Source organism: Suricata suricatta, chromosome 15 (assembly GCF_006229205.1).
Source record: "Suricata suricatta isolate VVHF042 chromosome 15, meerkat_22Aug2017_6uvM2_HiC, whole genome shotgun sequence".
NCBI lineage: Eukaryota > Metazoa > Chordata > Mammalia > Carnivora > Herpestidae > Suricata > Suricata suricatta.
The window spans coordinates 70,842,445-70,863,816 of record NC_043714.1 but is presented as its reverse complement, the minus strand read 5'-3'; the positions used below and the strand labels follow the sequence as shown (position 1 = coordinate 70,863,816).

The 21,372-nt window shown below is 40.6% G+C and overlaps 1 long non-coding RNA gene across 1 annotated transcript in view; it reads left to right on the top strand.

Annotated features, from left to right (window-relative positions):
• Nucleotides 1–21,372, top strand: part of LOC115279114 — a 131,120-nt gene that overhangs the window by 69,107 nt on the left and 40,641 nt on the right. The window lies entirely within an intron of this gene.

Sequence of the window (21,372 nt, the reverse complement as noted above, 5' to 3'; positions counted from 1 at the left end):
AGAGAGAGAGAGAGAGAGAGAGACAGGGACCATGAGAGGAATAGGTGCAGAGAGAGGAAGAGAGGGAGCATGGGAGGAGGGGCGGGAGGGACAAAGGACTCTAAGTGGGCTCTTCACTGACAGCAGAGAACCCAATGTGGGGCGCAAACTCACAAACTGTGAGACCTGAGCTGAAGTCAGACACTTAACCAACTGAGCCACCCTGGCAGCCCAATAACAATCATTTAAAAAATAAATACATAGGGGCTCCTGGGAGGCTCATTCAGTTAAGCGTCTGACTTTAGCTCAGGTCACCATCTTATAGTTGGTGGGTTCGACCCCGGCATCGGGCTCTGTTCTGACAGCTCAGAGCCTGGAGCCTGCTTAGGCTTCTGTGTCTCCCTCTCTTTCTGACCCTCCCCTATTCATGCTCTGTTTCTCTCTGTCTCAATAATAAATAAACATAAAAAAATTTTTAATTAAATAAAAATAAATAATAAATAAATAAAAAGGCAACGAGTCAGTAGGTAAATGGATTTAAAGGTAGAAATGTGTTATAAATACTATGTTGGATTTGTACGGTTGTCACAACGAAGAACCACAAACTGGGCAGAGGTTCTTCGTCTCATGGTTCTAGAGGCCGGGAGTCTGAGGTCCGGATGCTAGGAGAGCGATTTCCTTATGGACTGTGGGGGAAGGGTCTGTTCAAGGTCTCTGTTCTTCCTTCTGGTGGCTCCTGTGCTTGTGGGGCCTGACTCCTCTTTCCCATGACCTTCTCCCCATGTGCACGCCTCTTTCTAAACTTCCCCGTTTAGAATGATAGCAGTCCTAATTGGATGAGGGCTCAAGCCAAAGACCTCGTGTGAACTTGATGACCTCTGTGAAGACCCCATCTCCAAACCCAGTCACGTTTTCAGAACTGAGGCTTAAGATTCCAACATCTGAATTTTAGGGAAACACAGTTCAACCATATAAAATTCAGAGATAAAGAAAATAAATTTCCCAGTCTCCAGGAAGTTCTCTAGAGACAGTGAGTGAATAGCTATCCATATTTCGGGGGGTTGGGGTTGGAAGTTTTGAGGGCAGGTGTACAGAAGTCTGATTGCATAGAGAAAGAGGGCTTTACATCTGCATAGGATTGGCCTCGTGATGGAAATGACTTTTGAGAGATTCCAAAACAATGTCTGTCACATGTAGACACTTAAAGGATGTTTGTTGATTGAATGAACAAACATTTAAAGGGGAGTTTAAATTTGCCAGGACAAGAAATGGAGGCAGGTGTCATAGGTGAGTGTAAGGAGCAGCATGTGCGAAGACTTGGTGGCATGAAGTACGGGCATGAGCAGGGAAAGAACCGACACTAAAACCACCGCCTCTGAGGCAACCATGTCCTCCCATCGCCAGAGCTAAAGGCTGTGTTTCTGAGTCCTTCCTGGGGCCTCAGATACTGCTGACCACTCTCTCCCATAAAATCTAACCTCCCTGGCTTCCAACCCTGTGATCCCTTTTGGTTTTACTCCTCTTGCCTTGGAATCCGCTGTTTGGTCTCCTCCAGGGGACCCTCACCCCCTTTCTTCCTGTAACCATCAGTCTCCCTGAAGACTTTCTCCACTTTACACACGTTACCTGGATGATTTCAGCCATTCCTTTGGCTTCAATCATCATCTCAATCCAGTTAACTCCAAGATATGTCTCCAATTCTGATCCCTTTTCTTATTGTCAGACTTTTATCTTCATTTACTGTGTGTTTGTTTGTTGGGGGTGGGAGGGCACAGCTGCCATTTAAAAAAATACTATGGATTAGGTAGCTTAAAACACAGAAAATTTTCTGCCAGTTCCAGAGGCTGGAAGTTCAAGATCAAGGTGCTGACAGACTTGGTTTCTCCTGAAGTCCTTCTCCTAGGCTTGCAGTTGGCCACCCTCTCACTGTATCTTCACACGAGCTACTTCTTTGTGTGCACATATCCTTGGTATATCCTCCTTCTCCTGTAAGGACAGCAGTCACGTCAAATTAGGCCCCCACCCTTACAAACTCACTTAACCTTAGTTACCCCCCTGAAAGCCCAACCTCTAGATACAGTCACATTTGGCTTAGGGCTTTGACATATGAATTTTGGGGTGAAGGGGAGACACAGCTCAGTCCATAACACCATTGATCATTTCCCTATTTGCTTTTAAGTTTTAAAAAATGATGTTGACCTCCCACTCTGTGACAGGCTTTGGGTGGCAATGATAGTGGTCCATGATCCCTTTTATAAAAGAAGTTACAGTTGCCCTAGATGGGGAAAAATAAAATACATATTTTGGGACAGGGTTCTGACGATCATGAAGGCACATAGAGCACCCTAACCAAGTCTTAGAGAGAGACAAGGGAAGAAAGGGACAGCTTCCTGAGGAAATCATATCTGAGCTGAGCCCTGAAGGAGGGTTCACCAGATGAAGATAGGGTTTCAGCACAGATGAAGGGCAAGGGGTAAGTGTGCAGGACCTGAATGTGCAGTATGGCTAGAGTTGGCAAGAGTGCACCAAGTGGGAAGCATGTGGTGAATGGTACGGCTCGACTGGAATGGTGCAGTCCAGGTCTGAGGGACAGACTCTGTTCTGAACAATAAGGAGCCATGATCCATTTGGGGCTAGGGACAAGCCATGGCCATATTTGCCTTTTAGAGGGCCCATCCTATCTATAGCATGGAAAGGTAAATTAGACACAACAAGATCTATTTGACATGAGCTTTCCATCTTTGGAGTTGTTTGTAGGACATGCAGATGGAAATGCCCACGAAGGACCTGGATTTAAGTGACTCATCTCAGGAGAGTGATCTGGGCCACAGTCACAGTTTTAGGTGCATTGGCATGTAATTTAATGATAACTGCCTCCATAGAAGGGCATAGAGGCCTCAATAAGGGTGATGGGAAGGGAGAAGAGTAGGAAAGAGAATGGAAGAGAGGAGTGGCGAGTCAAGAGAAGGCTTAGGACAGAACCACAGAGATGATGGTCAAAGGCAGCGGATGGTGAGCCACAGAGATGAAATCTAATGGCTATCAGTCAAAATCAAGCAAAGTGTGGTTCAGGCATCCAAAAGGGAAATGGCATTTCAGTGGAGGGATTGTGAGACCCTCCTCAGGTCAAGCTGACCCTGATGGAAAAATACCAACCATTGTTTCACTCTCCAACCCTCTTCCTGGTGGACAATTAAGGGTTGGGCAATGGGGCTCTGAAAGTCCTAAAATGTAACCCATAGTTAATAACTTAAAGATTAGCGTGTTTTCCAAGATACTGTTGCAAGATCCCACCCTTTAACCACAAAGTTCTCGCTTCTGTGCACCTGCTTCACCTCCCCTTCAGACCTATGAGTGGTCACCTCAAATCTGCCCTGGGACAAAGAACCCTAAAATTTATAGGTCTCTGCCGCATCTTACGGCTGTGTGTCGGAATGTGACTGACCCCCATGTGATGCCATAAACTATGATTAGTTACCTCAACAACGACCTCTTCTGCTTTGCTGTGACCTATATAACCCCTGCACTTCAGATCAGCAGTGCTCTCTCCTGAGGACTTGCCGACCCTCGAGAGGGGCCCTTCAGCCGAACTAAAATAAAACCTATTCACCATCTCCGAGTTCGTGTCCGTGGGTTTCACTCTCAGTGACTCGCTTCAGAAGGGCAAGGTCCAACACAATGAGGGCACAAACCAGGGTGCATTCAGTTGAGGAGATCCTAGGAGGTGGTTTAGTGAAGACCAAAAGTATAATTAACTCTTGGAGAAGTGCCAGGGTGAAGGAGCTATGAGCTAGAGCAGTTAATGGAAGGGCCGGACCATGGCTGTCCATCAGACAGCAAAACATACCACGGGTGCCCACCTGGACTTTGCATTTCTCCTCAGTCTTCCCAGAGAATTGCCCCACCAACACCAGGACTCTGAGAGGTACCCTGGGCTCTTCACTCCCACTCACTCACCCACATCCAATCAGTGACTAAGTCCCAAAGGGAGGAGCATTAGAAAATGGGACCCGGAGCAGGGAAAAATGATTTTGGACTAGGGTTCAAATCTTGGCCACGCCACTTCCTGTGAAGTCTTGGGCAACTGTTTGTCCCTTTGTGATTCTAAGTATTCACCTATAAAACAAAGCTAAAGGTATGTTTAGCTTAGGTACAGGGATTATTGTAACTAATAAATGCAAGGCAGTGAGCCAACTGCTGGGCTTACTTAATTGTATGCTAGTTTTCCTTTGCTTTCCTCATCTTTAATTTTTTACCTCCAGTGCCACTGTTGCTTTGGATTACTGGCCTCTTCTTAGACACAGAGAGGTCAAGTAATTTGTACAGGGTCACACAGCCAGTCGCGGGTAGACAGGGATTAAAAGGCACTTCTGTCACCTCAAGATCCACCTGGGTACCACTTTTCCCAGTGCAGGTGGTGGCCCATTAAAGGGTCAGAGAGATGACCATACATGAGCATTCTGGCTGCTCTGGGGAAGGGGAGAGCCCACCTTCCAACAGGGACCTAAAAACGCAATGCTTTCCAACTTATTTATGGGCTCTTTCCAGAAGATACTGCTGAGATAAAACACTGTTTGAATTCACAGCAGGTAGAATGTCAACCGTTTTCTTTGGAGCTTCGGGAGCTTTACATTCTCCAGTTAGCGTCTAATCCATTATTAAAAGCAAACAAGTGTGTTGACCATCCTGTGTGCACTTCCTCGAGCGGCAAATGAATCTTGGTTTTCCAGCGTCTTGACTGTTACTGATGCAGCCGCGTGGGTGCCAGGAAAGAAATTGGGTCTTTTTCGTATAAAAAGCCCTGTTAGTTTACTTGCTTCTGACCTCTGCTACCTCTCCCTGGGGGGCAGGTGCTCCGTGCTCAGCAGTAGCTCCGGGATGGGAGGGAGTCTGTCCTCCCCTGTCTTAAGCGTGTTCCCATCTCAAGTTCATTCTCATCGGCTCCAGGCTCTGCTTCTGACATGCCGCTGTCTTCAAGCCCAGTTCGAGGAGAGGGGTTTTTGAAAGCTCTTTCTAAAAACAAAGCAAAGCAGGGGCAATGCATTTTAAGAATTTTAAAACCTAATTCTGAAGGTAGTTAGTGAGCCAGACTGAGATAGACTTTTGATCTTGAGCCTGTGTCTTTGTTGTTGGACCCAAAATGAAAAGTTAAGAGAATGGGGACCACCCCCACTTAGGGGGCATGTCTGAGATGTCACACTGTGCTAGGTGGATGTCTGAACACCACCAGACTTTGTCTTTCTCCTCCCTGTATCTCCTCTCCATCTCCTGTCATCCTGGCACCTCTCCCCTCTTTTCCTCTTTCCCTTCTTTCTTTGTGACCCTTGATAGCATCCTCATCATCCCCTCTTCTTCTTCACCATCTTTGCCATCATCAGGGAAGGATACCCGGGGGGTCTACTCCAATAATCTCTTCACTAGGTCTCTCCCTCCTCTAAACCCAACATCCTTGAAGGTGAAGGGCAAAGCTGTCTCCTTCATCCACATCCACCTATTTCTTGCACAAATGATAGAAACCCAGTGACTATTTGTTAAGTGAATTAACAAATGGGCTTTTGAAAGTCAATGAAATTAAATCAATTAAGATAACTGAATTAACCTTTGTAAGCTGGTCTTTGCGTCATGGCTCCATTGTATGCCTGGGAAGAGAGAGGCTCTGTGTAATGTAAAGCAGGCGGACATTACCGTCAGAATTCCCTTCTCTCAAATCCAGCTCTTCCTTCACTGCTGTTCTGCCTTCCGATAAAATGTCCATCTTCTTTTTTAAAATACGGGACTGATGAGCTGATTGCCTAAAGTAATCAGTTTCTGGCATGTAGTCGTTTTTCCATCAAAGCAATTTCCTCTTGCCAGGCGTAATGGTTACGTCTCCCTGTAATTGACAGTTTCCCCATCATCCTCATGCAGGTGTTGCCAGAAAGCTCAGGTCTAAGACTCACGTTCCCCTGGCCTGCGTTTCTAAAGCTGGTCCACTATTTGCTAGCGTTCGTTTTCATCTCGTTTTTTAGACTTATTGTAGCTGGGATGTTTAGTATAAGCAGTCTCTCACTGTTTTTGAGAGTGAGCATCTAGAAAACATTCAGGAATGTAAGTGCTCATGATTACTAATCCCTATTTGTGCAGTTTTAAGGTTACTTTAATAATATTTAATGATGGGGCCAAAACCCAGGGCGTCACCATCATCTCACCTGTCCAACAAGGGGAGGGGTCAGCTGAGAATGGGGGCTCATGGTCATGCTGGTCACCTAGCCACTAGCTGATGGGCACCAGGTTTGACAAATCCCATCATAGTGTTAGACTTTTTGTCCCCACTGCGAGTCACCAAAAGTAGAATCCAGGAACACAAATGGAGTTGGTTAATGGGTTTATTTTAGTTCACGAACAAGCCCCTCCCTAGTAGCTGGAAGTCCTTGAAGAGAGCCCTGCTGAGCCAGAGCTCAGGGTTTCTAAGGGTTTGGGCAGGCAAAATGGGTCATCATGTAGTTAACCAATTACAACTACAGCATGTCATTTTAGCCAATTACATTGTAACACACAGACATTAGTTTTGGCGGGAACCTATCAATTTAAAGTTCTTAGTCTTTTAAAATGACCAATCATAGTTAGACACCTAAGATGTCTAGGTGTCTAGGGGCTAGGTGACTTTAACCTCACCTGTGGACTTTGCCCCGGCCAGGTCTTTTTAAAAGGGTGGGGTTACTTAACAGAATCTTGAAAAACAGGTTAAACTTTAGGTCACAGTGTTCGTTATTGAGTTACATTTATAGGGTCTTCCCAGAGCCAGGTTGCTCAATCTTTAATTATTTACCAGAGCGGGAGTGGGCGAGTGAAACAATGGTTGGTATTTTAAGAGTCTCATGCTCTACCGACTGAGCTAGCCGGGCAGTTTTTGGTTGGTATTTTAGAGTCCAGTTTGACTGGAGGGAATAGGGTCTTACAATGGGAGGAAAACCTGACTCTAGTCCTTTGCACCGAACAGTCTTGGATGGCGGGGCTACACCTTCAGCCAAGCTGGACTTCGGTTGGATTCTCCCCATTTCACCCCATTTCTTCTTGCTGCTGTTTGCCACCGCAGCTCTGGCTCAGCTTGGCTCTCGGTGTCTTCTGTCCTGATGCATGACAACGAACTTTGGCTTGGCCCCTGATCTTTTGTTTTCATTCCTGGATTGGAATGAATGGTTGGCGTCTGGTGCATTTCCTTGAGTGCAGGCAGTAATTGCATCCCCTTCTTGATCTCATTGCAGAATGGTTACCGCTGATCTGTAGGGCCCAGGCTGGAGCACAGCATAGGCAGATGGAGGACTGTCACAGCCCCCAAGTGTCCCAGGGGACCAGGAGTCACAGCAGCAAGAGCCTGGTAGATCACAGGATGCTATTAGTAACAGAAGGCAGGGGCATCCTGGAAGGAGAGATGTATTCTGAAACTCGAAAGGTCTCTGAGACAGAGGAAGGCAGGTTGGCGTCACAGGGAAGAAGGGGCAGCTTGAAATACAAAAACTGGTATCAGGTGCAGAAACATGGGGTCAAAGAGTGACCCCCCCCTCAGTGCTCTGTTAACCTCCACGGGTTACGCTTTGATTGCCGAGTGCCCCATGTTTGCCATCCTGAAGAGGCAACACTCTGGTGTGGCTGCTCTGTGGACTGTGTGGATGACTTCCCCATCAGACCTTGAGATAAGAGCCTCTGAATCTATTTTGGTGTCTGAGCATGCAGTCCTAAAGACTGCCTTCTTTTTTCTGTTTAGTAATACTTTTACTTAAAGGGTGCTTATCAGGGGCACCTGGGTGGCTCAGTAGGTTAAGCGGCCGACTTCAGCTCAGGTCATGATCTCACCGTTCATGGGTTCGAGCCCTACGTTGGGTTCGGTGTTGACAGCTCAGAGCCTGGAGCCTGCTTCAGATTCTGTGTCTCCCTCTCTCTCTGCCCCTCCCCCACTCATCCTCTGTCACTCTCTCTCTGTCTTAAAAATAAATAAACTCTAAAAAAATAATAAAAAATAAAAGGTGTATATCAGCATTACATTCAACTCAAGAAATCCAACTTGGTAGCATCTCAGATCTGCTTTTTTTTTTTTTAACACTGCAGATTATCAATCAGTACACACATGGAGAATGCTAGAATCCCCCTTTCCTGATATATGTCTCCTCTCTCTCTCCCCTCCGCCCCATTATGCATGTAATGGGAAGCATTATCAAAGTCATTCTATTTCTGATATGGCAACATATTTCTTTCCTTAAAACTTTTCATAGTATGACATTGTTCCTCTTAAAGATTGCGATTCCATTGTCCTATGATCCTGCACCATTTTAGGAGAGTCTTTGTCTTTTGTTTTAATGAGTCTTCATATGAGAAAAAGGCACGGGATTAGGCTGCCTAATCCTAATCCTGGGTCATTGGGTCTATCCAGGATGGTGACTTTGTCAAATGACCTTGGCCACTTCACCTCACTGGCCTCCAGTTTTTACCTGCTAAACTAGAGATAGTATTATCTTCATAGCAAGTTCAGAGAGGATTTGATGAGATAACACAGATAAATACTGTCATGTTTGAATCACTGGAAATAAAGGGCAATCAAGGTTTTAGATTATAAAGACTATCTGTGTTGGGGTAACTGAGAAATTACATTTGAGTGTAGAGTCCCGTGCTCAACCAATGCATTGTGGTGCAAAGTGAAGCCTGGAATGATTGAGATTTCTTGACTGGCTTCATTTTACTTATAATCTAAGGAGTATTTTCTGTCTCCTGATTTTTCTTTTTTCCTCCCAGTTTTGCTAAATAAAATGAGGCTTGATATCACCACCCTAACGACTGATTTCCTGATCCAGGCCAGAGGAAAGGAAAGAGTGTCCTCTGTGTAATAAGCTCTGTGCCAGGCACTATCAGCCAAGACACGTCTTCTGTCACCCATTCTGTGCACCCAGAGTGCACCCATTCTGTGATGCGCCTGACCTTCTCTCAGAGGACTCGGAGTCTCTCGAGGTCCAGTAGGTGTGACTCTGTCCCATCGATTTCTGTATTTCCAACACCTATACCTAGGCTCATTCAAGACAGTGCTATAGTCAGCTCAAGTTTACTTATAGTTTTCTGGTTGTTTGTTGTTGTTTTGTTTAATTTGTTTTGTTTTTTATATTATATATTTTTAGTAATGTTTACTTTTGAGAGAGAGACTGAGACAGAGTGTGAGCAGGGGAGGGGCAGAGAGAGAGGGAGACACAGAATCTAAAGCAGGCTCCAGGCTCCGAGCTGTCAGCACAGAGTCCCATAGGGGCTCGAACCCACAAACTGCAGAATCATGACCTAAGCTGAAGCTGGATGCTTCACCGACTGAGCCACCCAGGTGCCCCAAATTTTGTTTTGTTTTTTAATAGTCAGCATCTATTCTGATTTGGCAGTGCCCCTATTTTACTAGTTAGCAAATATTGTAAATACTGGTACTGGTTAGGTTTTCAGATGGCGTTGAATGGATATGTTTGATTTTCACAGTACACGTGAAGTTAGTATAATGACTGCAGTCTGCAGACAGGGAAACTGAGGCTCAGGGAGGGCTTATACTGCTTCCACATTCCCTCAGAGCATGGAAGGGAGCCAGGATTTGAAGTCTGTTCTGTCTATTCCAAAGTCCAAATGCTTTCTCTATTTTGTGTTTCCTGTTATGAATCTTTTTTGAACAGTCCAGTATTAAATACTTAGGCATTTGATAGCTCATTTTCTATTTTGTTAACTCTACATCATACAGGGAAGAAAACAACAAATGAATTTGTGCATAGAGCTGGCTTCATATCTTAGTGTCTGCCAGTCAGGCATGAGTGAGACTTCCAAGGCATATTTAGACAAAACACACCCTAATCCATCAAGTTTAAGGTGTTCATATGCAAGTAGGAAATCCCATAATAAATAATCAAAACAGAGGTAACCCTCACCTCCTTTTAAAAGCCTTGCTTAAAGATTTGCATGCATCTCAATGAAAAACACAAGCTTGAACTAAGAGAACATTTCTGTTCCTTAAGCCGCCCAATTTGTGGTATTGTTACATCAGCCCAAGTGACTAATTCTCAGTGGAAACAGCTTTTTCTGAGGGAAGCCTGGTTGAGCCAAGACCACCCCAAGCTTAGTTCACTTGTAGTGCAGAGACTGGCTAAAAATGGGCAGTTACCAGGTCTCATATTCTTGTGCTCTGAAATAAATGTTGTGAGTCAGTCAACACTCAGGGGTCCCCCAGTTTATATAATTCTGTAAGAAGAGGAAACAAATTGAGAACATGCCAGCTTAGATGGAAATTTTGGTATTTTATGAGCAAGTGAATTCTCTTTAGTCTTTATCTTCTATGTAAAATCAAGGGAGTAGATAAGAAGATAAGAAGGCTTTTAACATTCTATTCATAATTCAGACTTTTGTGGGGCAGCCCTTCATTTTACAAGGAATTGATATACTGAATATTTATTATTGAGAAGGATGAAGACGTTTGAATCTCAATAAAACAGAAGCTCTGGGACCAGCTTAGCATCCGTGTTTTGTTTAAAGTTTCCTACGTTACTGTAATGTGTAGTCAAGATTCTCAAACACCCCGAATCTACCTCCAAAGAAAACCATAGTGGGGGTCTTCACATATGATCCTTCTCTGCTCCTTCTCCATCTAATGTTCACTAAATGCTTTTTTTTCCTGCAAATTTCCTTTTTGATAAGAGGCATTTCAGGCAGAATAAGTCAATCTCTTTTCCCTGGCCCAGAGAACCAGTCTTACCACAGAGTAGAAAACATGTCCCATGCCTCTTACATTCCCAGCCCCTAGCACTGCGCATGTATCGAATGTTAGCAAATAAACTCATTGACTTTGGATAAAATACGTCAACTCTCTGAGTGTGTTGACTCATCCAGAAGGAACTCTTTCAACTCTGACATCTGGGAATTCACCACAAATAAATCTACATATCCAAACATTAAAGTATATAATGTCCAAACTTCAACTACATTTTTAGAAAAGTGTTCAGTTAAAATCCTGTTAAAATGCAGAGACAATAGAAAATGCTCAAATCTCCTGGGTGGGGGCAGCAGTGCGATGCAAAGGGACACCTGCGTGTAGATGGTGGCTCTCAGATTCAGGCCCAGAGAGCTGTCAAAGGCATGGACTTTTTCATGACCGTTGGCTGAAGAAGCCCCAGACCTTTGGATGGAGTTGGGCTGTTCTCATTTTCTTTTGTCTCATATCTGCCTCACTTCCAGTAAAGGACATTTACTGTTTCTAATTATGTGATTACCCTTGGTTTTCTTATTGACAAACTACAAGTCAAGTCTTTCATGATACACATCTAGTTAAGGAGGTAAACTGGAGATCAGACTCTACAAAGCCATTCACAGTTACCATAATGAATTCTGCTGATTAAAAGCCCTAACACACTTGGTAGTACCTCCTTATTGTGCCCAGTCTTTGAGTTGATCTTAGACTTTCTTTTTTACCTTTTGATGATGAAGGAAATCTCAGTGTATCAGTAATGATACTGAGTAGAATTTCCACATTCATAAAATGTCAAATGTCAATGAACATGTTGCCCACACTTTACCTCACAGGCTTTGAGGGGAAAAAAGACTTATTTAAGGTGTTTAAGCAGGGATTCCCTGGATATTGGTGAGCAATGGTAATGTCAGCCACGTTGACTATGCAAGATACTTAAACTTTCTGACCCGCAATGACCTTGTGAAAAATGAGGATGATACTGCTCTGAAGCTGGTTGTGGTGCTTACATTATATCATGTTGTATCAGCATTTTCCAGGGAAGCAGAGGAGGGAGATGATTGGGGTGTGAGGGAGATTTCAGGGAGTTGGCTCACATGACTATGAGGACTAACAAGTCCAAAATTTGAAGCAAGCCAGCAGGATGGAAATTCCAAAAAGAGCTACCACTTTTGCTGTTGCAGTCTTGAGTCACAAGGCAGAATTCCTTTCTCCTTGAGGGACCCAAGTCATTTTTGTAAGCCCTTCACCTAATTAAATGAAGCCCACCTACATTATAGATGGTAATCTGCTTTACTCAAAGTTTTCCAATTAAATGTTAATTATACCTAAAAAAATCCCTTCACAGCAAACTCTAGACTGACACATGATCAACTGAGTAGGCACCAAAGCCTAGCCAAGATGACACATAAAATTAGCCATCACCCAGCATATAATAGTCCTAGCATAGGCTAGCTTCTAGTTAATGACCAACAAATGTTAGAATCTTTTCTTGACTTCTTTTAAAGCATTTGTGAATTTTGGTCAATATAGGCAGATACTGATTTTTAAAAAACTTTAAAATCATTAAACAGAAATATTGTTGAATGATATTGCACAATATAAAAATTCATCTGGCTGGTTACAGTTATTTGATAGGCCATTTGCTTAAACTGTATGGCTGAGAGGTACATTTAATAAACTTTGATTAAATACCCATATGTACTTAGAACTCTTCGGGGCACTAAGGCTATACATACGAAGACAGAGCCCACCACTATCAGAGATCCCAAGGTCCAGTGGACATGACCTATACGGACATATAATTCAGGGGGGTGGATCTTAATATAGTATAAGTGCAAGACCACATGTAAGTACTGTGGAGGGAGACACTAGCTATGACAGAGAGTCAGGACTGCTTGTGTGAACACGTGAGTTTTATGTCGGCAGACAATGTTTGAAAAGTAGACTTAACATGATACATTGCAAGGTCGAAATCAGGGAGATATTAAAAATATTCCTGGTGCAGCCTAGTGGTGGAACACTCAAAGGACCTGGAAAGCAAAATGAACAGAATGTTGTCTTTCAAAATCAAATTGGACCTCCTCACTTAAGTATGTAGGCGCCTCTGGGGCTCTCCTCTGCCTGTAGGCTGCAGTTGAGCCTCTTAACACGGCTTGCTATGTCTTTCACAAATAGAGCCCATTGAACACTCCCATGATGGTCTCGGAGCCTTCCTTCCCACCATGCACCTGCTGAGGACAGCATGCTAATGCTTTTCCCTGCAACATTCAGCTCTTCCTCTAAACAACTTAATTATTTTCTCCTCTGAGCCTCCATATGACCCCACACTTATTTTTTTTGTTGGCATCTAATACTCGGCAACATAATTGTTCATGTGTGTCCATGTCTGTGCCCTATGGAAATAGAGCTTTTTTAGAGAAGAGGCCATGTTTTATGCACTGTCACGTTGTAGGGTCTAGACTCGTGGCCAGCATTTACTAGAAACTCAGTGTACCCTGATGGAATCAATAAATTACAAATGAAAACCAGGGGCTAAATGCATAGCCCTTGTTGAACAGAAGGTAATGTATTACAAGTTAGATTAAATATGTGTGGCTATTTTAGAATGAGTTTTAGTATTTTTCTTGACGTTAGTGTCATAACTGGTAATGATGCTGAAAAAGACAAATGTGTTGAGATATTTCTCTTGAGATTCTAAAAAGAATTACATGTTTTCTATTATGCAAATCCAGAATGTTGAGTCACAAACAGTAGACCATTGCCATTGGAATTAAGGAAAAGAAAGATGAAAATAAACCTCAGCTAGTTTTAAAGCACTTGAAAATGGAAGTCTCAAATAAACACAGCTTTATAGCTCAAGCTGGGAAGGACTAGGAAAATATATATATTTTTTAATTCCTTTAGTTCTGGATTGAAATGTATTCTTAAAAAAAAAAAAAACTATTCCCCTTTATATCTTGGGCAGATTTGCTACAGGTTTGCTTTCTTATTGTTGTTGTTTTTTTCCACCTCAAAAGCAACTTTGCTTATTGATTTCCTTTACCCCTTTTGTTCTCACATTAATTTTGACTCCTATTTCTATCATTTGTGGACTCTACATTTTTTAAGTTATGTCTTTTTTCTAGCACTTATATTTTTGCTACTGAAATTTTTTGTGTATAAATTATGAGCACAAGCTGAATGAACTTTCAAAATATGAGCACATGCATATAACCACAACATAGATCAGGAAATAGAACAATACCATCACCAGCCCCAGAAACCCTCCTAGATCCCCCCTTAATTCACTCTTTTGCTCTCCTTTGTGGAAGTAGCCACCATCCTGACTTCTACCAACACAAATTAGTTTTGTCTACTTTTGCAAGACGTATTGATGGAATCATAGAAAATATCCTCCTTTTTATCTGGCTTCCTTAATCCAATATTGTGTTGTGATATTAACTCATGTTGCATTTTCATTGATATATAATATTCCTTTTGATAAATGAAATATAGTGATTTATTTATGCATTCTATTATTCATGAGAATTACCATTTCTCAAAAGTATAAATAAAATAGTTGCTATGAATATTCTTGTGCTTGACTTTTGTTGGTCACTCGTATGCACTTGTATTGAGTGCCTAGAAGTAAAAATGCTGGGTCATCGTTTAAGTGTATATTCAACTTCAGTAGATACTGCCAAATGTTTTTCCAGAGTGAAATGAGGGTTACAATTGCTTCACATCTCTAACTATAATGCTATGGTTCGACTTTTTTTTTTTTTAAATATTAGACATTCTGATGGGGGCTGGTGGTAGCTCACTTGGTTTGAAATCACATGCTTCTAATTGTTAGTTTGCAAACTCCTATGGAGCTTCCTGGGTTGCTGTGAAACTAGCCTCTGCACTTGGAGGTCAGGGAGAGACTGAAGAAAGAGGCGGGCCACTCCAGATGGGAAGGTGGCAGGTTTCATAAGCAAGAGAACTTACTTATGAGGCTTGTCTTGCATGCCACGAGAGGAGTAGATCTCTGCATCTGTCATGTCTCAAGTGCATATAGAGAACTTACCTAGCTTCAGTCACATGTACCTTGCAGAGGTGTCAGCACCGACTACCTCACTATCTAAGGCTGGGTCCTTGAGGCAGCTTCTGGGAGCAGGGAAGGCAAGTGGAATGCACATTCTGAGGACAAAGATGGGAGTGAAGAGCCCCCAGTGGCTGGGGTCCAACTCACAGTTCAACCAGCACTCACATCCTTTCCATGACCTCCCCAGCGCTAGTAAATTATTTATTGAACACTTTTTCATTGTTACCGCTATTTGGACATACCCTCTTATAAAGTACCTGTTCAAATCTTTTATCCATTTTTATATGGGGTTGTTTGTCTTTTATTATCAATTTTAAGCCTCATCTATGAATTCTGGATCATGCATTTGTCAATACATTTCTTCTTTCACCTAGTGGCTTTCTGGTGGAAACCCACATTCTTAATTTTGTTTTTTAATTTTTTTAATATTTGCTTATTTTTGAGACAGAGACAGAGCGTGAGCAGGGGAGGGGCAGAAAGAGAGGGAGACACAGAATCCCAAGCAGGCTCCAGGCTCTGAGCTGGACCCACCAACTATGAGATCATGACCTGAGCTGAGGTCGGTCGATTAACTGACTGAACCACCCAGGCGCCCCCACATTCTTAATTTTAATGCACTCTAATTGTTTAGCTTTTTCCTACTAGTGACTTTTGTATCTGATTTATGAAGTCTTTCCATATCCAAAAGTCACTGACCTACTCTCCTGCATTACCTTGTCAGAGCTTTATTGTTTTACCTTTCACAGTTAACATATAGACCAACAATCCACGTGGAAATTAATTTTTGAATAATGTCAGGTGGGAGTCAAGATTTGATCATTCAGTTTTGACTTTATTTTTTTTTATGGATATCAGTTGGGCTCAGTACCACTGATGAAACTGAACTAAACATGAGTCCATACTGATGTTTCCAATTCTAATCCATGATCGCGTGGATCATTCTAACTTCCTGCCTTGTTTACCTATAAATCCTAACTCCAGCAGTGGAAAACTTGACTCCCTTTATCACCCATTGACTTAATTGCTCCAGTATGTTACACTAATATCATGGATGTTCATTTGTATCCCCTTCACTGAGATTGTTTCATACATTTGTAATACATTTAGATTCTTCTGTCATAGTCTGTGTTCTGTCTTGGGATGTCCCAACCTTGTAGATTAAAATAAATTTTTTTCAACATTAAGCTTCACTTTCTGTGCTATAAAGTTCTATAGGTTTTGACAAATACATAACAAATAATGCCATTTATTTAGCATACACTATTATTTATTTTATTAGACAATTTAAAATTGCCGAAAAAAGATATTTTTTAGATCTTTTCACACACTAATTTCTCATTTTGAATTTCCTTGATCTTGAACTCACAGGACTTGTAGAACTTTCTGTCAAATATTTAATAGAAATGCTTTTGAGCATCGTTGTCTTTTTTCCCAATTTTATGAAGGGAAGTTTTCCATATTCCATCATTAACAATACTATTTATGAAGTATATACAGGCATTTCCTTATAGATTTCATGTGGCGGTAAAGGGAATTTGTTTTATTCCTAATTTGGTTACCATGTTAAAATTTAGCCAACAATTTGGTTGCTAAAAGTATGGAGTTATCATCATTTCTAGGCATATCAATCTGTAATTTTTCTTTCTGAAGATGTTCTTACCTGTTTTTGGTATGAGGGTTGTGCTGGTATGATAAAATGAAGTAAAAGGAATTTCTTTTTTTTATGGTTATGTAGAAGAATTTATGTGTAGTTCAGTTTTGCTTCCTTAAACTGCTGGAAGAATTTATTGGACTTGTTATCAGTCTTATAAGATTATTAGTGGGCATATAGAATGATCACAAACAAAAGAAACAATAAGAAAAACAGAAAGATTTAGGATTATTTTTGTTTTCTATCTTCTCTTGTGTCAGCTTTAGAAAGTTTTGGGATTTTTCTTTTTAATATAAATTTTCAAATCTATTGGGGGAAATGTCATTTATATTGTCGTCTTCTTATCACATTAATGTCTGTCAAATTTGTGGTGAAATCCCCATTTATGGTCCTGATGTTTGTAATTTGTACAATAATTCCTTTCTTGGTAAGTTTTTCAAACTGTTTATTAATTTTGTTCTTCATTTCAAAGAATAGCTTATGTCTGTTTATTTTCTGTCTTCTATGTTTCCTGCTTTATTAGCTTCTGTTTTGATCTTCATCTTGTTTCCTCCTATGAGAAATTTTAATTGTTCCCTCCCCCTTTTTTTCAAACTTTCTGAGATGCAAATTTAGATCTTTGGATTCCCACTTTTCTTCTTTTCTGATGTGTATTTTTTTCCTTTTATAGTTTATTGTCAAGTTGGTTTCCATGTAACACCCAGTACTCATCCCAACAAGTGCCCTCCTCCATGCCCATCACCCCCCTCCCCCCCTCCCCCTCCCCCATCAGCCCTCAGTTTGTTCTCAGTATTCAAGAGTCTCTCATGGTTTGCCTCCCTTCCTCTCCCCAACTACTTTTCCCCTTACCCTCCCCCATATTCCTTTGCTAAGTTTCTCCTGCTACATTTATGAGTGAAAACATACGGTATCTGTCCTTCTCTGCCTGACTTATTTCACTTAGCATGTCACCCTCACGTTCCATCCACATTTCTATGAATGGCCAGATTTCATTCTTCCTCATGGCCATGTAGTACTCCATTGTATATATAAACCACATCTTCTTGATCCATTCATCAGTTGATGAACATTTAGGCTCTTTCCATGATTTGGCTATTGTTGAAAGTGCCGCTATGAACATTGGGGTACATGTGCCCCTATGCATCAGCACTTCTGTATCCCTTGGGTAGATCCCTAGCAGTGCTATTGCTGGGTCATAGGGGAGTTCTATTGTTAATTTTTTGAGGAACCTCCACACTGCTTTCCATAGTGGCCTGATATGTGTATTTAAGATTATGAACTTAGCTGTAAGAATACTTAAACGAGATCACACAACTTCTAACAGACATATGTGCATTACATCCACCTCAAAATGTTTTTTTATTTTCTTCAGGAGTGCTATATTGATTCATATGTTATTGATAAGCATATGTGTTAATTTACAAACATATAAGAATATTTTTATGTTTACTGCTTTCTAGCTTATTTCCCATGTAGGTAGAGAATAAATTCTAAATCGTGTTAATATTTGACATTTGCTGAGACTAGTGTATTGCCCATCATTTGATTAATTTTTGTAAATGTTGGATAGGTCCTTGAAAAGATTGTGTTTCCTGAAATTACTGGTTTCAATATTCTACATATCTCAATTTGGTTAGTTTATGAGTTTATCATAATAAGTTAATTAAGTTTGTCTTAAACTGGGCTTCACTCTTTATAAAACCTAATTACTCTTTTCTTTGCTCTTATCCCTAGAAATATAAAAATGATATATTTAGAAATACCTGGAGAACATCTGGATTATTTATCAGTGTTCTTTTGTCTTGGTCACCAAGAAATCTAAGTTATACAGTCCCAACATGAAGCTCCATTTATCTGTTCAGTTCCTTCATCTCCTGGCTGTAATCTTTTGACTTTCTGCACAGATGAATGAGCAAATGTCATGAGTGATCGAAGGTGAGGCTACCAGGCTCTTTTCTGTGTATTTCCTACTCTGTGGCATTTTTGCTTCTTAAATATTGGTTATTTCCATAGCTATAAAGTCTGTGTTATTCTCTCTTGCCCCAAGAGAGTGCCAAAATTATGATTAGTTTCTCTACTCCTTAGCATTCTCTTTTCGCTAACCTTCTCAGCCTGGAATACATAAAAATCTATTAATGCCTTGTGGGGAAAAAGTGACATAAAATGTTGGACTCACCCCAGTGCATTTCCCTTCTCTCTATGGTCCTAATTGTGGCTTCATCAGTGACTCTGGTACATTCAAATTACTTTTGTACTTTGTCTGTCTATTCTCTAAGTTCTCAGCAGGAGTTTTAGACTGTTATACAGTAGGTCTTCATTACCAGAAATAGAACTATTTTTGCTTGTTTATCCCTGACTTCTTGAATTGAAACTATAACTCATAATTCCTATACTGTCGATTTTCATAAATACATATCAGGCTATATACTTCTAAATATCACATTGACTTAATTGCTGAGGTTTTGGTGGAATGCTTTTATAACTCATTTCAAAATATCTTTCAATTTTCATTGTGATAATTGTCCTAACCCCTGAGTAATTAAGGAGAATTAAAAAAAAAAAGTTTAGGCACATACTTTTTTTTAAAGATATATTTCCATTACTGATTTTGAAGTAATTTATTTTGTTGTCAGAGAATGTGCTATCAAAGTGTGGCCCAAGGACTGCTACCATGCCATCAGCTAACTGTTGTTAGAAATGTAAATTCTTTTTTTAAAAAAGTGTTTATTTATTTTGAAAGAGAGCGAGGGCATGCGTGCATGTGAGCAGGGGAATGGCAGGAGAGAGAGAGAGAATCCTATGCAGGCTCTGCACTATCAGAGCCCCAACGTGGTGCTCAATCCCATGAACTGCAAGATTATAATGTGAGCCGAAATCAAGAGTCTGACGCTCACCGCCTGAACCATCCAGGCACCCCAGAAATGTAAATTCTTAAGCTGCATCTGGATCTACTGAATCAGAATCTCTAGGAATTGAAGCCAGCCATCTAGCAGCTTAACAAGCATAATAATTGATCCTTATTTACAATAATGATTACTTGAGTTTCTTAAGAATATAAGCCTTTCTTTGTGACTTAGTATTGGTCAGTTTTTTTAAAACAGACAGTATGTTTCTAAAAGAAATCCTATCTGTATTTGTTGGGTGTAGATTTTTTCATTGTGTTCATTGCATTATTCAAATAATTAAATAATTTATATACTTTCCAGTTCTTCAATATTCTTGATCTATCAGTTTCTTTAGGGAAGCATAAAACTTTTTTTTTTGCCTCTTGCTATATTAATTTATTCTTTCAAGAGGTAATAGTTGATGTCCACTATGTGCCAAATGCTGTTACTGTTAGTTTTAATATTAAGGAGTGAACACCTCCATTCATATTAATGCTACTTCTTTTATGTTCAACTTTTAAAAATAATGATATGCCTGTGTCCACTTTCCCTTGCTTAGAATATGCATCTTCTACGTCTTCCTACTTAAATCTCATTTACTCTGCAATTTTATTTTAAGTGGGTCTCTGGTGACCAATAAGAGGTAGAAATAGATAGTTTTCTTATTATTATTGTGATAACCTTTGTTAAAAGGTTAATTAGTTTATGTGTTGTGATTACAGGCCACTCAGATATATGTCTATCCACTAACTCTTTTTTCTTGATTACTATCCTTTTTAAAATTTTTTAAATGTTTTTATTTATTTATTTATTTTTATAGTTTATTACCAAGTTGGTTTCCATATAACACCCAGTGCTCTTCCCCACAAGTGCCCCTCTTTATGACCATCACTCCCCTTCCCCTTCCCCCCCTCCCTCTTCAGCCCTGTTTGTGCTCAGGATTCAAAAGTCTCTCATGATTTGCATCGCTCCCTCTCCCCAACTCTTTTCCCCACCTTTCCCCTTCCCATGGTCCCCTCTTAGACCTCTGAGTGACAACATATGATATCTTTCCTTCTCTGCCTGACTTATTTCACTTAGCATGACTCCCTCTGGGTCCATCCATTTTTCTACAAATGGCCAGATTTCATTTTCTCTCATTGTCATATAGTATTCCATTATACTATATTCCATTATATATATATACACACACACACACACACACACCCCACATCTTCTTGCTCCATTCATCGGTTGATGGACATTTAGGCTCTTTCCATGATTTGGCTATTGTTGAAAGTGCCTCTATGAACATTGGGGTACATGTTCTCCTATGCATCAGCACTTCTGTATCCCTTGGGTAGATCCCTAGCAATGCTATTGCTGGGTCATAGGGGAGTTCTACCGATAGTTTTCTGAGGAACCTCCACACTGTTTTCCTTTTCTAATTGCCTCTTTCCCCTTCTTATTTTGTAAAGTCGATAACAATATATCCCATTTTTTATTGTTTTGCTAAAAAAGCACATATTTCTATTGTCTTTATTGTTATCATCAATAAATATATATTCATCTATTGATTTAATGTGACTCAAATCAGATTGTTTTTCTAGCATTGATTCTAAAACTTATGCAGAAACTCAAAGGACCCAGAAAAGCCAAAACAATCTTTATATAACAAAAGAACAAAATTAGATGGCTTTCAACTGATGTCAATTTTAGGCAAAGAACAGAAACACAAAAGAAGGGGGAGAAAAGAACCATGAGAATTTTTGATATAATAAGAAGAAAATGGCGTAAAATTTGTGTAATGAAATCTCTAGAGAGAAAGGAGAGTCACTCTAGGGCAGACAAATTATTTGAAAAAAATTAAAGGTCCAATAAACTGAGAAAACTCTAAGTAGGATAAAGACAAAAGAAACCAAACAAGGAACATCAAACTAAAATTTAAACCAATAGTTTTAAAAATTAAAATCATCAGCTTAAAGCAAAAGACCCATAGAGAAACCTTGAAATCAATCAGAGACTGAAAAACAGGGTTTTGTCTCTTCCTTGGGGCAGCCTGCAGAGGTAACAGGCATCT